This window comes from Typopeltis vanoorti, chromosome 4, assembly GCF_054136105.1.
Source record: "Typopeltis vanoorti isolate ZY-2024b chromosome 4, IOZ_Tvanoo_1.0, whole genome shotgun sequence".
Lineage (NCBI taxonomy): Eukaryota > Metazoa > Arthropoda > Arachnida > Uropygi > Thelyphonidae > Typopeltis > Typopeltis vanoorti.
This window is the reverse complement of record NC_143552.1, coordinates 111,876,817-111,886,519: the sequence shown is the minus strand read 5'-3', so window position 1 is coordinate 111,886,519 and position 9,703 is coordinate 111,876,817.

The window sequence follows — 9,703 nt, the reverse complement described above, 5'->3', positions numbered from 1 at the left end:
ATTCAGAGTCATGGCACTCACAACAAACTCTTTGGCAACCTACTTAACTAATTTACCTCTTCCAGCAAGAAATATCAGAAGAAAACCTAGGTTCTCCTTCCACTAGACCTGTTCTGAAATTTTTCTTTTGTATTAATCCTCTAAAAACTGTTCAGTAATTTGTATGTCTCAATCATATCACCCCTTTTTCACCTATCAACCAGTTTCTATAACCAACAAATCTCCAATCTATCCTCATAAGTGCATTCCATAGATCTGCCACCATCTTGGTCACTCGTCTCTGGATCCACTCCACCTCTTCCTCATCCCCAAGAAACCCAGTTGACCAGATCTGTGCACAGGACCTTATCAAGGTGCTATAAAGAGATATGATAACTTGCTTATCTCTGCTCTTCAGGGTGGTTCTTCAGCAGCCAAGTAATCTGATGAGCTGTTTTAGCCACTTTTGCAATGTGCTCTCTCAAATTCTACTCCCTGTTTACTAAAACACACAATTCCCAGGATTCATCAATTTTCTGGAGTACAGTTCCATCAATATAGTACACAGATATCATTTTTTTTCCACTCCAAAATGCAAAACCTTACACTTTGCCACATTAAAACCGCACCTTTCTCCTTTGCTCATACTTCCAGTCTACTTATTAAATCATCCTGCAAAATTTTAACACAACCTTTATTGACTATTGTTGTTCTACCCACTTTTTCATTATCGGCAAACAACTGAATATTTCCTCTCAGATCATTTCCTATATCATTAATGTACAAATTAAATAGCAGTAGCCCAACTGCCGAGTCCTAGCACGCCACTAGTCAAAAGCTTTCTACTAGACTAGTCCTGAATAAACATGGTTGATGGTATTTCTCCAATAGCCGCTCTCTTATCCACATCCCCTACTTCATACCCATCCCCCTGCACTGCAATTTATTAACAGAATTCCATGCTATATCCTGTCAAAAGCCTCTGCAAAATTCAGTAGTATCCCCGTATACCCATCACCTTTATCCAACTCACCTGTGACTGTATTATTACTATGAGTACATTACATAGGTGTGAAGATTACAAAACGACGCCACATTTTTGAGAAGAAAAAAAAAGTCACCAAAATGCAAACTTAAAAAATTTAGAACATTTTTATTTCAAATTATTTATACTTTAATAATTATTATTATTATTTTTTTGTTAGGCCATTAGTTTCTTTATACTATAAAACATCAAAAATAATTATAATGAAAGATGGAGAAGTAGAGAGAATAGGTTCACATGTTTATTTGAGACAGATCATAAAAATCAAAGATGGACAAACAGAAGAAACAAAAAGAAAGGTACAGCGAGGTAACATGACTCTTGGGAAAATTCCTTCAAAGGTGATGTTACAAGTGATTCTCTGAGGAAAATTTTCGACCAGTGTGTCTTATTATATGCTAATATGGTAGCGTAACCTGAAATTTAACTAAAGATGTGGTTCAAAAATTGAGAATTATCATTCTTCTCTTGGTAACTCTGTTTGTGACCCATATTAACAGGTGTACAGGACATTGTTTAATGCATTATGCATTCAAATAGAAATAGAAGAGTCACACTGTATCAAGAAATAACCACACAACATGGTCTAAATTAATAACAGAAGTTATTAATTTAGACCATGTTGTGTGGAACTACGAATGGGAGTGGGCAGAGGAGACCAAAGAAGAGACAACAAGATGAGAATCCAGAGATTTTTGGAGTGCAACTGACGAGAAAAGCTGACAGGAGAGTGGAATGGAGAAAATTAAGAGAGAACTTCGTCCAGCAAAAAACTGACCCAGGTTGAAGAAGAAGAAGAATATGAGAATACTGTCAAAAATGCAACAATGTAACAAAAATTGGAATTTTCATTTAAACATAATCACAAGACTAATACCAAACTTAGCACTTTGATAGTTAGCATGATAATACTTATATACTGCAGCTTTATTTGTTTATTCGTTTATTTTTTACATATTTATAAAAAATATAACGCTTGTGTTGGTAGAAGTATTCTTGAAAAAAAAAAAAAACCTAAAACATTAACCTCGCCATATTTAATTTGGTTTTAACAGGCGCAATTGTTGAATAATACAAAATGGATAGCTTATAAAAGGGGAAAAGGGGGAGGGAAGGAATTTCTTGAATGTAATACTTTTGTTCCAATAAAAAAAACTATGAATTTTACAGATTAATTTCTCAAGCATCGAATCTAAATAAGCCAATTACTTCTAAAGTAATTCAGTTTGCTAAACGAATACCCATTTCAAAGAATAAATTCTTCCAGGGAAGTCATTACAACTAAGGAAAATTTAGAGTCACTCCACCTAACTACTTTTAAGTGGTTTTGCGTGAACACGCACTTATTTAGTTCAGGTAACAGGTAAGTAGATTTTTTTTTTCCCTCCATGAAGACACCTTGGCTTTTAACTTCACAACTGAGAAACAACGAACATAGCATTCCCATAAAATTCAACGCAGTAATACTGACTGGATTAGGATGTAATGTTGGCAGTCGTTTAGCTTATCCTTGTGTCCCTTTGTCTATGCACGTCAGCTAAAGAAGATCGTACTAATATTCTGATGACAAAAGTGGAAGCCTATTTCAAAAAAGTTAGGGCTAAGGCGTTCTTGTTGGAGGATTCAGGATAATTACTTAGAAACCTTAAGTACGTAAGTATTTATTATGCTTGTATACAGAGATTTAATTTTTTAAACTAATTAGCTGACTTAAAGGATTTGAGGAAGGACTTGCTATGTTTTAACGGAATTGAATTTAATGCTGAAAAAATTGCAAAATCATTTCGTATGCATATCACTATTGATCAAGCATTGGCTGCTGATGACTGAAATTATTATTATTATTATTATTACTATTTGAAATTGTTAATTAACGTAAACACTTGCAATGCATTTGCTGTGTGGTTCACAGATCTCAACAAGAGTCCGTAATGTTACTGAAGTCTGCTAACCATACATTTTTATTAGGTAGGAGTAGTAACAGTAACAGTAACATTCTTGGGCCTTAATGTAAACATATCCTGGTTCAATCAGTCATTCCAAGTATCATAGGAGATTTTCTGGTAGTAAGGAGAAAGAAAAGCCAAACATTAATAATTAATTACAGTCCAGTATAGGATCATTCTTAAACTTTCACATTTTTACGTTTCTGAATTTTGAATTTAAAATTCAAGAAAATTAATATTTTTGAAATTAGAATTAAAATGACAAATAAAAGATTTTTATACTTTTTATTTCAATTTTGTAACTTTTTTTAAAATTTACTTATGAATTATCAAATGCTAACACATTTCTAATGTATTAATTAGATTAAAATATAAAAATACCTTCGTCACAATTTCAGTGAACAGCGTTTTTCCTTCAGTCAAAAGGCATTTTGACTAAGGACTTACATACTACAAAGGCACCAACGTATTCTGCAATCGTTAGAGATCCTATAATTTGCCTTGTTATGCTACTGAGTTAACTATCCACTTTATAATGTGTAGAAATCTTACAAAATTTTAACGAGCAAGAAAGTAAATTTTTAAAAAAAATCGTTTTTTTTTTATATTTTTAAGAAGCGAACTAATGGAATAAGCATAGAATTGAGTACACAAAGATATACAAATACTATTAATCATACGATGCCCTCCTGAAAAGGCTACAATTGTCTTTATACTCTAGGAGGGACTATATTAGGAGAAGGTTCATGTGATATTTTTATGCATTCCTTCTTATTAGGTAATAATGGCATCATTGTACAAACGGTAAACGTTAACAATTTTCTCACAAAATCAGTGAAAGGTAGAAGCGTTTGCAAATGTCTTCAATCCTAACCAAAGCATGTTATTCATTTGATTTTTTTTCTAAAAAAATAAAAATAAAAGATAATTAAAAAAGATAAAGATAATTAAAATTGTAATCTCTTATGTATAAACCATATTCATTTAATATTTTAACAATTCTTCTGAAATATGTAACCAGGTTTAGGTTACTAACAACGTCTTGGGTGTTGCAAACTAATTTAAAAATCCTTGCACTATATCCCATGCCATTAAAAGCATCAATATGCAAAGCAAAAACTGAATTTTAATTTCGAATGTTTGTTACTTTACAATGGAAACTTTAAAGTAATGAATGCAAATTAATGCAGAGATCAAAATAAATCCCACAAGTGAGATAAAAAAAAAAGATAAAAAAAAGTGCAATCACTCCAAAAATGTATATTAAAATACATTCATGGAGTTATTGCACCTTTTTATGCAATGTGACGTCGATTGTAATGACGTGCTTTATTTGTTAAACCAAATGGCACGGTGTATATGTCTCTTAAGGAAATCCAGTTGTGTACAACCTTTATTTCCTTTTTAAATCACAGGTAACAGACTCGGTGATATCGACCGTCTTTCCCGAGTCGCTTAAATCGACAGGATAATCGAGGAAGGAAGTGCTATTTAACGGTCATGCACAGAAGAACCCACGTGTGCTGAGGGTCAGCCTGCTAAAAATCATGTACTTTGTTCATATCTGATCTCATATACCTGGACGCGGCGGCAACTATCGCCGCATATTTCACGGACGGCAAAAAGGGGATCTAGCAGCTGTCCGCAGTAGTAATATTAAATCATGCACGACAATAAGTTTAGCCTGTCATTACTGAGTTTCCGGCAGGCCAGAACTCGCATACACGCAGAAACAAAACAACAAAAAAAATACAATGGACTACTTTATTCACAGACCAAAGCAGGCGGAACTAACAGCTAGTTAGCGTGTGGCGGAAACTGTAAATACTCTCTCTCTCTCTCTCTCTCTCTCTGGCTCTTTTTCGCACCCAGCGATGCTGCCACCAGCCGTTCCACTTGTTTACTAGTTGCATAGAGGTTGCTGGTTCAAGATACATACCTATATTCACAATTTGACTTAAGTTGTCTCGATTCTCTCTTCCTCCTTTTAAGAAACGTTTAAAGGAAGATAACAGACAAGCAGAGAAAGCGTCATTTTAAAGTACATTTTTATTTTTCTATTTTCGTACTCCGCTATTTTTATTTTTATATTCTATTTTATTCATTCCGAGTGGTTAGCGTATCCTCTCTCCAACCAAAAGGCTGCGGGTTTGAATCCCGCCTTGAGCATGGATATTTTGTGATATCCTTAAAATTCACACATACAAAATACGCACTCTCCCAAGATGAGCTGGGTGACCATGGAAGAAGTAGTCCCGAACTCTTCTCAGAGAGTTATCTCCCTGACCTCATTTTATTCATATTCTATATCTGCATTTTTTCTCTTTTTATCATTGAATGTAAAGTTAATGGTGCAATGATTTCTTTTTCTCTGCTTCTCCACTAAAAATTATTTAAATTTATTAAACCACCGTACAATGATAAATATAAGCGAAGCATTCTGGTGTGTGTGTAATTTTACGTGAGATATGTAAACACACACACACACACACACACATACGTTATACCTACATTGTTTAACGAGTTGAATCGGGTTGAGTTGTTTGGAATTATGGTCGAAGAAACTGAGGCTATGAATCCAATCTGGTATATTATGTCTGTAAATTTCGTGTGTTCTCGCAGATTTGCTAGTTTTATGGAATGAAAAACTCTACCAAGCTGATTGGATATAAGATCTAGATTAAAAAAAAAAAAAAAAAGCAAACGAAAGTTTCTAAGATGGAGGAACAGAGTGTGTTGGATTATCTTGAGAAGATTATTGTCCTCATAGCCATAATTACTTTGATTGCAATTCTAACTAGCCTAACCCAAAACTTTGGAGTAGCAGAGCATGTAGTTTTAGATCCTCTTCTCCGCCTATAAAACCAACCTCTGTAATCTATAAACTCTCAATCTATCAATGTAGGGAACATTCCTAACATCGCTCAGCAAATCGGTCACTCGCCTTTGAATTTTTTTCTACAACTTCCTCTGTGCGTATGCGTGTTCTCCTCCTAAATTTACTTGGTTTGCTGGATGAAAACCCGAATTTTAGGGGGGGGGGAAACTCATGCCACCTCAGTAGGCTAGCATACCTGTTAACTCGCCTTCACTTGAAAAGTCCCCGTAAGGGTTCTCGCATCGCGGACAGATTCGAACTCTGGTTCTTCTAGTCGAAGAACTAACTTTACATAGAGTTTCCTTACCTCACCATGGCAGAAGGAGTTTTTAACATTTTAAATTTGCTAATAATATTTATTTCAGATTAGTAATTGATATTACACTAAAATTAGATAAGTTTCATTTTTGTTATTTAATCAAAATTCAAAAGATTTTCTTTCGTTCTAATTCCTTATTCCCATACTGATGCACCCTTTGAACTTCCCCACTAGTGTGTGTGCGTGTTTGTGTCGTGTGGATGTAGTGAAGAAAGAAGATTTTGCTTTGCATTATAGCGTATTTCACAGTTCAGCAATCCCTTTCGATGCTGGTGTGTTGGATTACGAGGGAATCGTATTATCTTGGGAAGATTACATGCAGTTCGATAACACCGGACAGCTCAAGTGTCAAAGTAAATATAAGTACAGCATAAGATTATAACCAGGGTTCACAAAAGTCTGGTAAATGTCGTTATGGTAAATTCATCTTGGTATTAATGGGCCATTCCATAGAGACCCAGGACACTTATCGCGATAGATCTATTTTAAAGTACTCCACTTCTTTTTTAATCATTCAGTACACTCTTCTGCGGCAATAACTTCAGCACCCTCATTTACTACATGTCATAAATAAAATGTTAATAATAAAATTCACCATTCTTACTTCATTCTTATTCAACTTCCAAGGATGATACTTTGTTCTCTCTCCTACTACTACTATGTATTTAATAACTTTCTTCGGTTCTATCCAGTAAAATTCCATCACCAGTTTCTCTCTCATATTTTATAGATACATATTATTAATTGATATTACTAATATGTAACACCTTCTACTGACAAACTCTGCAATCGACAATGCCTTCATCTATCCATTTATCACTTTTAAGCATTTCACACTCATTAGTCACCTTAGCTGTTCACCTCTGCATACGCTTCGCTGTTTCCATTTTGTTGAAACTTACTCGATCATAACGAATTTATAACGCGTTATAACGAATGACTGCTATAGCTTCTTTTATGTTTCGGGAGCGGAAATCTTCTAAACAGGGCATGGAACTTTTGTTCCATTCAATGGTATGGTTTGTCCTCGAGAAATGAAGGGCTAACCCAGAGTTGTCTTCTCTGTTGTTGTTGTTTACATCTCCGACGTGTTCTCTTTCCCTTATTTCCAAATTTCTTGAGGTCTGACCAAGCATATAATCACTTGAGCACGGCAGTCCGGTTGGCTCATTCTCTTTATTGGACAATATTAACTCCTCTACTATGACAACTAGATACCTAGCTTCCTGAACCTCCTGCAGCGCATTCCCAACAACTTGATACACAGTCTTCAAACTCTTTAGTCAAAAATATACTTCAACTCAAAATTCATTTACTTTCGACTCCTCCACTGCCACACCTAGGCTCCTAAACGGTTTGAAGCGCATTCGCACCAACTCGATATACAGTCTTAAATCTCTTTAGTCAAAAAAAAAAAAAAAAAAAAAAAAAAAAAGTCAAACGAGAACGAAGATCTGATTAATGTGGCAAAGTATAAAGTTTTAAAAAATGAGATTTATTTCTTGTCATTCTCCTCAACTTTTCGAGACTCCAAAACTCGGTCGGTAACGCTAATGAACTTTGGTTGGAAAGACATGGGTTCGAATCCTATGCAGGAACAGAAGAATCTTTATAAGGGCTTTTCAACTGAAGGTGAGTTAGATGGTCCGAAGTGAAGTTTTAGTTTTTTCCTCCTGGAAACTAGGGTTTTTTCATTCCACAAAATTAGAAAATCAGCTAAAAGACATGTTAACAAGTATAATGCACTGACCTTATAGCATTAGTTGCTTCGGTCATAATTTAAAACAACTCATCCATCCTAACTTCATATCAATACCAAAGAACTGTCTGTCTACCTTATAGCATTATAAGCTGGTTATAAGTTATAACCAGCTATTAAAACTTATTATAAACAGCAAACACAGAAAGAAATTAAAGTAAAATGGGTTGTATATTGGCCGAAGGATTTTAATAATTGATACTAAGTAAAAAACAACAACAAGTTTCGGCAACTTAGCTGTCTGGCTTCGTCAGGGTGTATAAAAGAGATACAAAACAACTTAAACTGTTCGTGAAGGAATGAACCGAATACAATTGCATTTTTTACAAATACAGAAGAAAGCGTACATCAAATGCATGGAGCGTGCATGATATCAACTGTTGTTATGCAGGAACGTTCTGTAATTAGCAGCGAAATTTAGCTCCGGCGTGCTTAAGGATCTTATGAGGGTCTTCCAAATGTTATGGAGTTGTTTTCTAGAATTAATCCTCGATTTCTATTGAGGTTGCGTTATAACGAATGACTGCTATAGTTTCTTTTATGTTTCGGGAGCGGAAATCTTCTAAACAGGGCATGGAACTTTTGTTCCATTCGATGGTATGGTTTGTCCTCGAGAAATGAAGGGCTAACCCAGAGTTGTCTTCTCTATTGTTGTTGTTTACATCTCCGACGTGTTCTCTTTCCCTTATTTCCAAACTTCTTGAGGTCTGACCAAGCATATAATCACGCATCACTGACAACTTACAATCACAAAAGTGACGTTTACGTGGGTCCAATAAATACAGACTCATACTGCGAACGTAGTACCATAAACATTGAAATTAAGATGGCATCTAGAAAGTGTGGTAAAAAAATAAGTTTTTATGTATCATTCTGGCTCTTTTATATTATTCTGACACAGAATATGGTTGTAAATGATGAAGAAGTGAAAGGAGTATTTTCAATTTTAAAAATGAAACTAAAAATGCTATAATTTATTAATCATGATTCGTGCGATACAATGCTGTTTAACGTAACTTTAACTGATAATTAACCCACTGTGTAACAATTTTGACATAAGATTATGATACACTAATAATTGTATCAGGTATCCGCAGTGCTTCTTGATACAATTACAAGTGTGGCATAATAGACCATCATCCGAATTTTATTGTGGTGAGTACTGACTGTTATTGAGGAATCGTTAGAGTCAAAATTCGCTTTGCTGTAACTGATTCTAAATTGAATATTGTCGATGCGCCCCTTTTATTCGACGTGGGTAACCAACAGGGCGCAAGCACACATTATAAGCTTTACATCCAATTAATGATAGAATTTGAGTACGTTGAACATAGCGAAAAACTCTAAAAAAAAGTATCATGCTTCTTCTCTCCTTCATAGACATTTCGACAAGTCTATGTACATTTCAAACGATTTCGAATATATTGTTTCTGAAGGTTTCTTAAGAGATGCAGATTAACTGGAGAGTCGAGTCCTTTGCCGTCATAGCTATTTCTAATATTTCTAATATAATATTGCTTAAGGTCTTCTGAAAAATCCAGCCCAATCAGGATAAAATGAAAGAGGAGGGTTATAGAACAGTTGTTTCCTCTGCAATGACAAAATTGGAATATTTTCGACAAAATTTGGAATATCACAGTTTCTTACATAGATAAAGATCCCATGGAAAATTTTGCCTAACCTCAATGAAATGAAGGGATATGGGAAAGAGTGTCTGTGTTTGCACGTGTTCCCCTTCTACTCAGTTCAAGTTTTCAATCGTTTTACGCTAAATTTT